Source organism: Mustela putorius, unplaced genomic scaffold (assembly GCF_011764305.1).
Source record: "Mustela putorius furo isolate JIRA1106 unplaced genomic scaffold, ASM1176430v1.1 tig00000450_pilon_pilon_pilon, whole genome shotgun sequence".
Classification (NCBI taxonomy): Eukaryota; Metazoa; Chordata; class Mammalia; order Carnivora; family Mustelidae; genus Mustela; species Mustela putorius.
The window spans coordinates 11,901,437-11,914,936 of NW_025421385.1; the positions used below are offsets into that span (position 1 = coordinate 11,901,437).

General features: G+C 41.9%; 1 protein-coding gene across 2 annotated transcripts in view; it reads right to left on the reverse strand.

The window, feature by feature from the left end:
* Positions 1-13,500, reverse strand: part of TIAM2 (TIAM Rac1 associated GEF 2) — a 228,139-nt gene that overhangs the window by 122,812 nt on the left and 91,827 nt on the right. Inside the window, exon 1 of one of the 2 annotated variants that reach the window (XM_045080147.1) lies at positions 1,949-2,105. The exons of the other annotated variant lie outside the window; for it this stretch is intronic. The gene's annotated coding sequence lies outside the window, so the exon portion shown is untranslated. Of the gene's footprint in view, positions 1-1,948; positions 2,106-13,500 lie in introns of those variants that run through there. 2 annotated transcript variants of the gene reach the window in all.

Below are 13,500 nucleotides of genomic sequence, written 5' to 3' on the forward strand. Positions count from 1 at the left end.
ATCTCCGTGTAAATGAATCTTACAAAGTGGGCCAAACCGGGGATATGTGCAGGCATAGAAAAGTGTCCCATTCAGGGCATCTGGGTGGCTCAGTTGGCTAAGCGTCCGCCTTCAGCTCAGGTCATGATGCCAGGGCCCTGGGATTGAGACCCACATCCAGCTCCCTGCCCAGTGCAGAGCCGGCTTCTCCCTCTCCCTCTGTCTGCCAGTCCCCCTGCTTATGCTCTCTCTTGCTCTGTCAAGTAAATAAATAAAATCTTAAGAAGAAAGAAAGAGAAAGTCCGTCCCATCCAACATTTAAGGAGCACGTGTTTCCTTTTCAGACTTCCCCGTCTTCTTCCCACATCCTCCCCATATCGATGGTAAAAAGAGGTTTTAGCGAGCCTGCACGAACTTTAAATCTGTAAAAAAGGGAATAAGTTTCTTCTCAAACACAACTGTAGACCACCAAGACAGAAATATCTACTCTACTTAGTAGTTAAGTGAGGGACCACTTTGGAAGGATAATCTCTTGGCAAATGGCCCGACCCTTATCTTGCTTTTCCAGGCATCCCTGAAGGGGGCTGGTCTGAGGAGACGCCTTTGCAAGGGACTCCCTCTGCACTAAAATACTGAAGAAAGGTGTTATCTACTTGCATTCAAAACACTAAATTTACAGTCTGGTTGGCCTGGACTGGAGTCCTAAGGTTCTTCAACAGACTTCAGTTTCTGACCACATGCTCTGGTAAAAATCAAAGTGGTTGACAAGTGTTAATCTGACTAGAGGAGAAGACAGTGCCCTGTCAGAGTAGCCTTTTCCAGGTCCAAAGGAGAAGTAATAAATAAAATTTTTCCAATGTTTCTATTAATTCTAACCTGTGTGAACAGTCCTCACCATGGCCTCATCCCAAAAAGACATTTCAGTCAAGGAAGTGAAGGAACAGACAACGCACCCTATAGCCACAGAGAAGAGACACGGTGAAAGACACACATTGCCCTTCCTAAAATAACTCATAATCCCATTATACTGAAAGTAAGTAAAAACTGTAGGATCCCTGGGTGTGACAGAGGGCCACAGTGAAATACTTAAAACGTGCGAGAAAAAAAACCATCACGGCTCTTCACCCCTACTTTCCAGAAATTCTATAAATAATCTTCTAAGTTACAATGACTTCAAAAAACTTCCTATTTCTGTCTCTCCACCTACCAATTTTCTGAGAATTACATGCTTGGCCAAATGAACTTAAAGCTGAGAAGTACTATCCCAAGCCAGGGTTCCTCGACCCCTGCTGATAAGCCCCGGGGTCCAGACAAATGCCTAATGAATGAGTAGCTTCTGAGGGAATTATGACATGAAACGGCCATTCTACTTGAACGACACCACCACCACACACAAAGATTACAAGGGATTTCATTTCTTTTTCAGAAAATTCAAGACAAAACTTAAGGACAAACAGTAATAAGCAGTGAACATGAGATCACAAACTTGAAAAAGAAACTCTTAAACCGAACAACTCACTCAGCTCAAAAACTAAGGCGTGATGAAGTTACATAATAACCAGGAAACTACAAAATACAATCTCTGCCATATTTTAATTTCCCTTTGTACCCTAAAAGAAGTAACTGCTAAAGATAAATTAATAGTCATTAAGGCTTTAACATGACCAGACTGAGAAACGGTATTTCCTTGAGCTACCAGGGAAAAAGAAACCCAAACCACACAAGCCATTAGCGTCTGGAGAATTAATTAGTAAAACAGGATGGCCAAATGTATGAAGTCACCAGTAGACACTGGAAAGCATATACACACTCAGATGTGAGGGTAACCCACCCTTATGCAGCCTAAGTACAAAATAACGTTAAACAAAAGAAATACTCCCAAAAGGAGTGTTTCAAGCAACACTGAAATCTCACATATAAAATTAAGTCTCGACTCCAGAAGGGGGAAAATAAACATTTTTAACCTTACCTTTGCCAACACTTTGTATGTAACCAGGGTTCCTCAAACTCTTTTAATGAGCAGAAAAAGTTTCACCACGTCAGGGTCTATATACAAATCCACAAACTCTCTCTTCTTTCTGCCCATGGTAAGGCAGGAAACAGCGCTGAACACTTCAAATGCTCGGCCGTTAAGAGCTAAAAACAGATCCTGTGCAATGCTGGATATATTTTTGTCTGCTAGCTACACACCCTCATCATGTTCAATTTTTCCCATTGGTGGACGAGTATGATGCACACTTAACCAGAAAGTGGTTTTCCATGGGCTGCCTGGAGTGATTAGGCAGGACAGCCTCGGAGCCGCCAGGCTCACCCATGACTGGGCTGCTGTTGGTCCCACATTCCAGAATTACCACCAAAGTTCCATAGGAACGCGGCCCCAAGTTTGCTGAATAAAGGTTTACTCACTCGAAGGGAGCCTCCGCTGCTTTTTTAAGCCTTTCGGCAGTAAGAACACACACCTACCATCCTTGTGTTTAGAGCAGTAGTAAACATTCTGTCTCTGAAACCACAGCTGGAATGTTACGGTCTTAAAAACCCTGCCTCAAGAGCAGCCCTTCAAAATAATTTTGCGATTTGCAAAATATCGAGTGTACACTGACTCCCATGTTCCTTGCCAGAGTCATTTCATTTTTACATTAGCTGAGCTGCAGCGCTCCAACCACATTGGGGGTGACTGTTATCCCAACAGGTCACTTGTTTATGGGAAATAAGTATGAAACTGCCTTTTCAAAAAAGCGACAGTCCAGGGACGCCTGGGTGGCTCAGTTGGTTAAGCCGCTGCCTTCGGCTCAGGTCATGATCACAGCGTCCTGGGATCGAGTCCCACATCGGGCTCCTTGCTCAGCAGGGAGCCTGCTTCTCCCTCTGCCTCTGCCTGCCATTCTGTCTGCCTGTGCTCACTCTCTCCCTCTCTCTCTCTCTGATAAATGAATAAAATCTTAAAAAAAAAAAAAAAAGCGACAGTCCAGACATGCAAGGGTTTGAGGTCTTCCTGTATCTTTTGATGAAAGACCTTCAATTTAAAGTACAACCCCCAGGTGAAGCGACAGTTCCAAATCATTTTATATTAATTCTTGGGAAAGGTGTGCTGAAAGAGAGAACAGGATTAGGTCTGTGTAATTTCTAAATTTTTGAAATTATACTCTACAGAGGAAAACAGCTTAAGCAGAAGTGTTCGAGTTATCCTGGACAAAGTACGACAGCAGCTTTTTAAGGCAGAATTTTCGTTATTTTTCAAATGCGAATGGATCGATGTATGCAGCTGACAAGATTCTTACTTAATATTCAAGACTGGACTGGACTATAGACATAGAAGTTTTCAACTCCATATCTTGCATGAAAAATGCATCGCCGACGTAAGCATACGCACACCTACACACGAGAGAACAAGTGTAAACACATAACTTTTTTCCCCACACAGGTTCCGTGTAGTTAAAACCTGCTTGAAGATATACTTTCTAATCTTTATTAGCAAATAATAAGAGCCATTACATACGGTCATCTGTCTGATAGTTACTAAAACTACTCTAACCTCCACAAAACTTTACTCATGAACACAGACATGAACACAAACAATTTTTAGTGCTGGTGGAGCACACCTGGAAAATTGCCGATTCCAATTCCCTCATTTCACAGATAAAAAATGGAGGTCTAAGTGACTTTTCAAGGTGATAGAGCTGGTCAGCAGCAAAGTACAGAGCCAAGACATGCCACTCAAGTAACCACCACCCCCAGGACCACAGTCAGAAGGTTGCCATGGAAGCCAAGTCACAGAACAGAAAACATGGGGATTCGCAAAATGTTAATTTGATGTGTGTGTGTGTGTGTGTGTGTGTGTGCACACCCATGTGCATACGTATGTGTGTATGTGTATGTTTAAAAAATACCCCAGGCTGGGCACTCAGCTGGCTCAGTTGGTAAAACATGCAACTCTGAATCCCAAGGTCATGAGTTCAAGGCCCACGTTGGGGTATTTAAAAAATACCCCAGGCAGGGCTGGATCCCAGGACCCTGAGTTCATGACCTCAGCCAAAGACAGATGCTTAACTGACTGCGTCACCTAACATCCCTAGATTATTATTTTTTTAAAGATTTTATTTATTTGCCAGAGAGAGAGAGATTACACACAAGCAGGCAGAGAGGCAGGCAGAGGCAGCGAGAGAAGCAGGCTCCCTGCCAAGCAAGGAGCCCGATGCGAGACTCAATCCCAGGACCTTGGGATCATGACCTGAGCCGAAGGCAGTGGCTTAACCAACTGAGCCACCCAGGCGTCCCCCTAGATTATTTTTTTAAGAGTTTATTTATTTGAGAGAGAGAGCGCGCACAGAGCACACATTAAGGGGGGTAGGCAGAGGAAAAAGGAGAAACACGCTCCCCACTAAGCAAGGAACCTCATAGGGGGCTCGATCCCAGGACCCCAAGATCATGACCTGAGCTGAAATCAAGAATCGGATGTTTAACCAATTGTGCGACCCAGGCACCCCCCACCTGTAGATTTTAAGACAATTTTGACTCTCTGATGCATATTACATGTAGATCCACTAATGCCAGAAATGACAGTAAGGCTGAATTATCTCCAATATTCCTCAGACATTTCCAGTGGGTCTGCACGGTCTCATTCCATTTTTAATTATGGAGGTCCCCCAAATAACTTTAGTTCTGTGGGTGTATGAAGTCTCTTAGGGTTTCAAACTAAGATTTTTAAAATTCTTTAAATTCTGCCCAACTACAACAAAACAATCTCAACTTAGTACTCCAACCTAAAATTACAAAAGCCAGCACATCTCCAAGTCATAAAACCAGACTTTATCTTTCTAATGCTTCATTCTGAGATAGTAACGTAACAGAATATACATGTTAACAGGCATCTAAAATTAAGCTCCTTGGCAAAGATCTCTAAGCATTACTTAAATTACACCTTAACAAGTATTCTATCCTCAAACATACAATGCAGAAGGACACATATAAAAACATACAGGAACATGCTAAAATTACAGAATTCTAGTGGCGGTGGTGTTCACTGCACAATTCTTTCAACTGACCGTATTTTGGCAATTTCTCTTAATAAAAAGTTAGGGGAATGACATATGTACACACATGCACACAGTCAAACTCCTATAAATAGAAAATAGAAAAGTGGCTGCCAGGGCTCAGGGAAAGGAAGAGAGGCTGGTAAAAAGTTTTGTTACAGAGGCGCCTGGGGGACTTGGTCAGTTGCGTGCCTGACTCGATTCCGACTCAGGTCATGATTGCAGGGTCCTGGGATGAAGCCCTTTGCTGGGCTCCGCACTCCGAAGGGAGTCTGCTTCTTTCCCTCTCTGAGCTCTGTCACTCCCCCTGCTCCCACTCGCTCTTTCTCAAATAAATCTTTTTTTTTTTTTTTAAAGATTTTATTTATTTATTTGTCATAGAGAGAGAAGCGAGAGCAAGCACAGGCAGACAGAGTGGCAGGCAGAGGCAGAGGGAGAAGCAGGCTCCCCGCCAAGCAAGGAGCCCGATGTGGGACTCGATCCCAGGACGCTGGGATCATGACCTGAGCCGAAGGCAGCCGCTTAACCAACTGAGCCACCCAGGCGTCCCTCAAATAAATCTTAAAAAAAAAAAAAAAAAAAAAAACTTTTGTTACACATGAGTAATGTCTGAGGATCTAATGTGAAACATAGTGACTACAGCTGCTAACACTATTGCACAATCGAAATTTGCTACAAGTAGAACGTAAATTTCACACAGGATAAACAATGAGGTGACAGATGTTCTTAATTAACTGGATGGAAAGAATCCTTTCACACTGTACACATACATCAAATCACAAAGTACACTTTAAATAACCAACAATTTTATATGTCAACTATACCTCAAAAAAGTGAAAAGTTTTAAAAATGATCATGTTTTTAGTAAAATGTAGTAGTCTTAGACAAGACTAAGCAAAAGCTGTTACTCACCTGCTGATGACCATGGACATGAATATCTGATATTCCAATATCACATGACTAATCATGATTGATTTAAAAAAAAAAAAAATGGCCACAAAGTAGAGTGGAAATACCTTGGGCTTCAGAATCAGTAGATCTGTGTTAGCAATTCATCCTGTTGACTTTAGAGCCTTCTGAATCGCACCCAGTACCTTCATCACAAGATGGGATTGACAGTAATAATGCTTATCTCCAATAACAGATAAGGATGAACTAATATACAGTTTTAAGAAAGATGGACATTAAAATACATTTTTTGAAGTAACCTGAGAGAAATGACATCACTGCTTAAAATTCAAGAAACTCTGCTCCTTTCATATTCTTCACCTTTGAGGAAAAACACTCAATGATATGAAAAAAATCCTACCAAGCATTATTCCTTACTGACAATCTTCAGTCAATTCTAAGGATTTCATCTGATAAAAAATTAATGGAGTTTGTTAAATAATTTGTTAAATAATAATGGTTAAGTATGTATATTTATCACTAAATGTATTAGTCATTGTTAAATAATAAAAGTTAAAAATATAAATTACCTCTATCCAAAAAAGATTCCAAAATATTAAATAACCTCTCGCAAATATGAATATCTGCCTTCGGCGAAATTAACAAATGAACAAAAAACTTCACAACACACTCATGTGCCTGAGAAGAACTGTAGTCTGCTGTTCCTGATGGGAAAAGCAGTACTTCAAATAATGTGGACTAAAAAAACATGGGATAGAAGTAACGCCACTGCAAAAATGTCCTGGATGAAGGCAGTACTAGAAGAAAATGAAGCATGTGAAAAATCACAAAATCCATAGCAATATTACCTGGGGGAGGAAAATTCACCTCCCAGTTCATTTTAAAAGTCTTCCAAACCAATGCTTCCAATGAGCCCAGAGAACACAGTGAATGCCCGTGTAGCCAGCTTCCGGATCTAAAGCTGCCGTGGTTGGAAGGTTTCATCTCCCGTGTGCCAGACTGAAAATCCACATGTGTGAACGACTAGCAGGTGCAATTCTTTCGCCACCTACTTGTTCCCCGCCCAGGGCCCAGGCTTCCGAGCTCCGCCTGCCTTGACCTCAGCCCCTGCTGTGTGATACTGGATCCCTCACTTCGCTTCTCAGCTTCTTCATCTGTAAAATGGGGACAGTATTACCTGCCCCTCCGGGTTGTTGTAAGGATTAAGCAAATATAATACATGCAGATTGCTTGACACAAGGCTTGCCTGAGAACGGAAACTCCACAAAGCAGAGATTTTGTTAAAAGTGTTTACTGTTAAGTCTATGACTCTAGGGGTGCCTGGGTGGCTCGGACAGTTGAGTGTCTGCCTTCAGCTCAGGTCATGATCTCAGGGTCCTGGGATCGAGCTCTGCAGCAGGCTCCCTGCTCAGCAGGGAGTCTGCTTCTCCTCCCTCGCCCCCTGCTCATACTTACTCTAATAAATAAACAAAATTTTAAAATCTACTACTTTAAAAAGTACCTGGCACCTGGTGAATACCCCAAAAAATAATCCAGTGAGTGAGAGCAGGGAAGGAGGGGAGAGAACACTGATGGCAAATACAAAAGGAGAAAAGTGTCTGTTGCACTTTTTTGTTAGAGCCTCTAAAATCTCTTGATCAATCATCGATACCCATCAAGAAAATTTTTCAGAAAGTTTCTGTTTGAAATTCCCCAGCTGTTCTCCTGCAGCATTTCACCTTCCAAGCTGTTTTGGCCTCAAGAGTATGCCTGAACAACATGAACCACGCATCTTAAAATCCAGAGTCAATTTGAAGATAATTCAAGTGCTTTCCTAGCACGGTGTATACTGCTTTGAGGCCACAGCCTCACAAGTGTTGATTAACAAGAAAACAGCGGGGTGCCTGGGGTACCCAGTGGGTGAAGCGTCTGCCCTGGCCTCTCCTTCTCCCTCTGCCCCTCCCCCTGCTTGCATGGGCACACGCTCTCTCATAAAAAATATCCTTAAAAAGAAAAAAAGGAAGAAAATAGAGCCCAGTAGAATCAAAGAAAAAATTGACATTTAGTAAGTAAAAATAAAGGGCAAAATAAAATTTTAACTATTTTTTAAAGCAAACTGGAGATGCCTATAAAACCAATAGTCAATTTTAAGCTAATTCAAAATGTATACTAGTGTGGTATGTACTATTTTAAAACCACAGAAAACCTAAATTTCATAATATAAGCTTTTTCTCAGTGTTTCAAGGCACCAACTGTGTAAAAAAAATTTTTTTAATGGAGTCGATTGTCATGAAAATGAGAATTTATAGAATAAGTATTTATAAAGTCCTGGTAGGTAGCTTAAATAATAAACAAGTCCCCAAAATTTAACCAAATGACCAATTACTCTTGCAAGAATGAGCAAATGTGAATTGACCTAAAAACTAAGATTTAAAACAAATTCTTAATAAAAGTTTTCTTTTCTTTTTTTTTTTTTTTTTTTTTTTTTTTTTTTGGTGAAAGAGAGAAAGAGAACACATCCAAACATGAGAAGGGGGAGAGGCAGAGGGAGACAAAGAACCTAAAGCAGGTCCCATGCTCAGCAGGGAGCCCAACCCAAGGCTCAGTCTCAGGGCCCTGAGATCATGACCCAAGCCGAAATTAAGAGTCAGATGCTTAACTGAATAAACCACCTAGGTGCCCCAGTAAAGTTTTCCTTTAAATGGACTTTTTTCCTGTAGGTCATTACATCCATATTAAACACACTTGGACTATTGACAATTATTGATAATGTATAAACTTGTGACTTTTGAAATTAAATAGAATGCTTTCTAATAAGATGTAACATTTATCCATAAATGATAAAAATTTATATTTAAAAAAACCATGCTACCAAAAATAAAACTACAAAATGAGCTTCCACCAAGGTAAAATTAAAATTTTCTGTAGAAAAAAATCATTTCAAAAATATACTTATAGGGGCGCCTGGGTGGCTCAGTGGGTTAACGTCTCTCTGCCTTTGGCTCAGGTCATGATCCCAGGGTCCTGGGATCGAGCCCTGCATCAGACTCTCTGCTCGGCGGGGAGCCTGCTTCTTCCTCTCTGCCTGCCTCTCTGCCTACTTGTGATTTCTTTGTCAAATAAATAAATTAAACCTTTAAAAAATACATATATATATACTTATAAATACTAGCTACTATTACATATATATATATATATACTTATAAATACCAGCTGCTAGACACATCTGTTTACATTTTTTTTTAAAGATTTTACTTATTTATTTGACAGAGAGATAGAGAGCACAAGTAGGCAGAGCAGCAGGCAAGGGGAGAGGGAGAAGCAGGCTCTCCTCTGAGCAGGGAGCCGGACGTGGGGCTGGAATCATGACCTGAGCCAAAGGCAGCTGCTCGACCGACGGAGCCAACCAGGTGCCCCTCACAACATTTTTGAAGGGCTCCTTTGGAACATTTAAGAAAGTGTAAGTAATCTGCCCAGAATTCAATGTAATCAGTTAAAAAGTATTCTATTCAGCATCCCACTCGACACACAATATCTTCTTTTCATGGACTGAAGTGAAATCATTTAAGCTGAAAGGTTCCTAATCAGTTTAATTCAGAGAATAATTGAATTCGAGTTTTCTAAGAGACCATAGAGGTCATCCAGCTAGCCCTATCTTGCTTCTAATTTGAGAACCTCCTATGGTATCCTGACAGATGGGCCACTCTCTTCCACCGAAATTCACTGAGTGATGGGAAGTTCACAGCTCCATTAGGGAGCACATTCCATTGTCTAAAAACCAACTGATGGATGAGAACTCCTTCCAAGGGACTCTAAACCAGTCATTCTCAAAATTCCACTAATTAAATCAGTCTTTCTGTCATTATCAACACACACCCTACTCCCCTCTTCCTACCACCCGACACACAACTGAAGTCCAATTTCAGGCTCTTCCGCTGCTCTCTTTCTTCTAGTTCATCAGCACAATGGATCAAGAACCACCTCCATAGAACAGAATAAAACAAGCAAAACCAGATGATAGTTTTTCACTGAAAATCAAATGTACAAAGAGTCCTAAGAGTTCAGTCTGTGCCTCAGTGGGCCAAGAGTACAATGCTCTTGGTAACCCCCCCACCCAGAGTCAATGAGTTGATGGGCCCTCATCTGTTTGGTTCCACAAAGTCTAGGAGGTATTAGGGGGTCCACTGGAGAAGACAGAATGCAACCTCGTTCCACAGCCCACATGTGTGTGCAAATTGCACACTGCTCCCACTTCACCCATCCAGGAGCCCCAAAAACTGATCTTGGGGAAGACGAGTGAGTTTCCTGCTGAGAAAGAGGAAATGACCTAAAATAAAAGCAAAAAGGTTGTATCTGAACACAGAGGGGAAAATTTATGGCTCAGGTTCAAGATCACACACGCGCTGTCAGGGCTGTTGAAAAGCATGAAATGACAGAGGCCAGAGTACTACAGTCTTCAGAAACAGAAGCCATTTGTTTGCAAACTACTCTTGTACAAATATTCTTCAGCACACACACACAAAAATGTTCTGTTCTATTTTTCTGGAAACATGAAACTCTACAAAAATATCTTTCGTTTTTCCACTATGAATACAGAAGTAGACAGAACTTTTCCAGTGTTCTCCTAATTTTACTATAAGTAAAACAACTTAGGTAAATGAAACGTGGCACCTGACATTCAGTGTTGGCAAGATACAAAGGGGTAAATACTACAGAGGACCAGCCTGTGCCTGCCCATCCGCTGGGGCCAGCAGCCTCCCAGAACCCCTGCCCACTGTCACCTGGGAATGCAGAACCCTATCTTGCCAGATGAACCGCATTTTTAAGAATCACTGAACGTGCTGCTTTTATATAAAATTTTCATTTTTCAAAGGTAGGCAACTAATTTAAATATCCTTAAAAGACTTGTCAAGGACACATTCTGCACGCCCAGCAAAGCTTATCCACAGCCCAGAAACATCCAGAAGCCCACCAGGGTGCACCGTCTGATTGAAATGGTAAAACACAAACAGGAAAATTGTAAATCCTGAAAAAGTTTTATTTAAAGACAACCAATCAGCAACCCCAACTCCCTGACTTCAGAACGCTAAATCCTGGGTCTCTAGGGACATACATCTCCACACAATCAATGTGGCCATGACAACCAGAGCCGCACACAGGAATTCAGACAGGGTATTGCTTTTGCAGAAGAGGGGTTGTAACAGGCCACACAGGCCATGGCAGCACCCTTCCTGGGGAGCAGAGAAATCCCTTCTCCAGGAATCTGGATCTGCAGCCCAGCAGTCTCTGGACCCCCATCTGCACAGGGACACCCCCTCACCCCCGTTTTCCCCCAGCTCCTAGGTTTCGTTCCTCACCTCTCATCACCCCTGCTCCCTGCTTACAGGACACACTGTCAAGAACAGCATCACGCTCCCCACTAAGCTTTCTACTTTCTACACTAAATATTCCATTCCCTTCATCACTACAAATGCGACACTATCTCCAAACACTCCTAACCACAGTCATTGTTGCCCAGATGTTAATATCCTTCTTAGATCTAAGATCTAGAAAGAAAGAAGGAAACAAAAAATCATGAAGCCCTGAGCCAGGAGTGTTACGTGTATTTTCCTATTTAATTCTCACAGTAACCCTCTTTGATTTGTAGTATCAGCACTACTTTGCAGATGGAGAAACTGAGGCTAAGAAAGCCAGATAATGTGCTGATGGTCACAAAACAAGCACACCTAGAAAATTCAAACCAAGTCCATCTGATACCAAAGAGACAAACAATACTGCCATACATACAGAAAACAGCATGTCTGTGTTTTATCACTATGACAGCTAATTAAAACTATTAATAACTATAAGCAAGCCTTTCCTTTGTGGCGACCTTGGGGAATGGCCTGTTGTCGTCCATATAATACAAAAGCAAATGCTCAAAATCCTGTCTCCACTTTATGAACAGTATCTAAATATATTACTTTAAAACCTAGCAGATGTATTGAATATATAAAATTCTGAGTATATAATAAATAAAATAGCAGAAGTTTATCTGACACGTACACTAACATACTTGCTCCATGAGGAAAATGATCTTATCGCCCTCATTTTACAGAAAAAGAAAATCAGCCACCAAAGCTTAAATAACCTGTCCCAGGTCACAGAGCCAACAAATGTCAGAGACAGGACTCAAACAATTCAGGCAATCTGACTCCAAAAAAAAAATCTAAACTTCAGACTTTTCAAATAGGTGTGTTTCAGTCATGGTACCCGAACTTCATTAAGGCATAAATGAAACAGTCACTGAGGCTAATCAGAAATTCCTTTTAAATATTCTAATGTAGATGATGTAAATTAAAGGTCAACCAACATACAAGTTACCAATTTTCATCAGAATTTCTAACTTTAATAAGGACTCTATTTGCAAATAAGCCCAAAATGTTACAAAACTTCCTTTTTACATGGAAGATCATGTGAAACTTGAGAATTCTGTGAGAGAATAATTCACATTTAAAAACTGCTACTAAATAGACAAACTGCACCTTTAAAATCTCCTCCAGTGCCAACACGGTTCTCACCACGTGACACGGAGCAACTGAGGCCAGGAGCTGCACTTCCCGGCTGAACTCCTATCTACTCAGTCCAAAAATACCCACTGGGCACTAGACTCTGCTCCGGGCTGTGGAGCTCTGGGAGGACAAACAGACATTAGAACTTCGACCGCACAGAACTTCTGCTCCAGGGCCAGTAAGGCTGAATAGCAGACTGATAAATAAATCTACAAGGGAGAAAATGATCAGGTAGGACTAGCACTTGGCAGAGAATTAAAATGGGCGGCCACTTTGGGTTGGGTGGACAGAGATGGTCTCTCAGAGGCAGCACCCTGAACTTAGATCCAAGGGGCATCAAGCGGCACAGCAAAGATGGGACAAATGGCCACTGGGAAAGCTTACGCTGGTGTCTGCGAGGCTGGGCATCGCAAGCACGAAATGAAGACACGGCAGATGTTTCCAGAGAATGACTTGCAACCATTCCAAACACTGCCCAGGAACTCCTCCACTCTGCTTTAGTGCTTAAACTGAAACACAGACACACCGACTACTAGAACACCTCGGTCAGAAGGAAACAGCCTTAACATAATCGGAAGCTTACCTTTCCTCAGGGGCTTCTTAATGTCCAAGTCTCCAGAGCTCACCCGATCTTACGACCCCAGCTAGAAATGGCATACTCTGAATCTGTCCTTCAGCAGGATGTGCTGTCTGGAGTTCGAGTGTGCGATGTACTAGTACGGGGTATGTAAGAGACAGAAATGAATCCTGCCAGGCTGTGACTTCCCCAGGTGAGTTCCCAGAGAGGATGGGTGTACCATATCCCACAGAGAGAGAATCACCTAGCACATCAAGTTACACTGTGTTTATAATAAGCCACTCAGATTTGGTGACGAACTGCCTGAAGGGAATTCAACTTCAGCCCCAACCTGAGGAATCCACTTTGGCTTTCCCTGCCCAGGTCCACATACAAAGAGCAGTTAACAGAGTTACACGGGAAACACACACAACTGACATATATTAACACCTCTGAGATCTACGAGTGCCTCAAACCTACCCCTAGAGGGAATGGG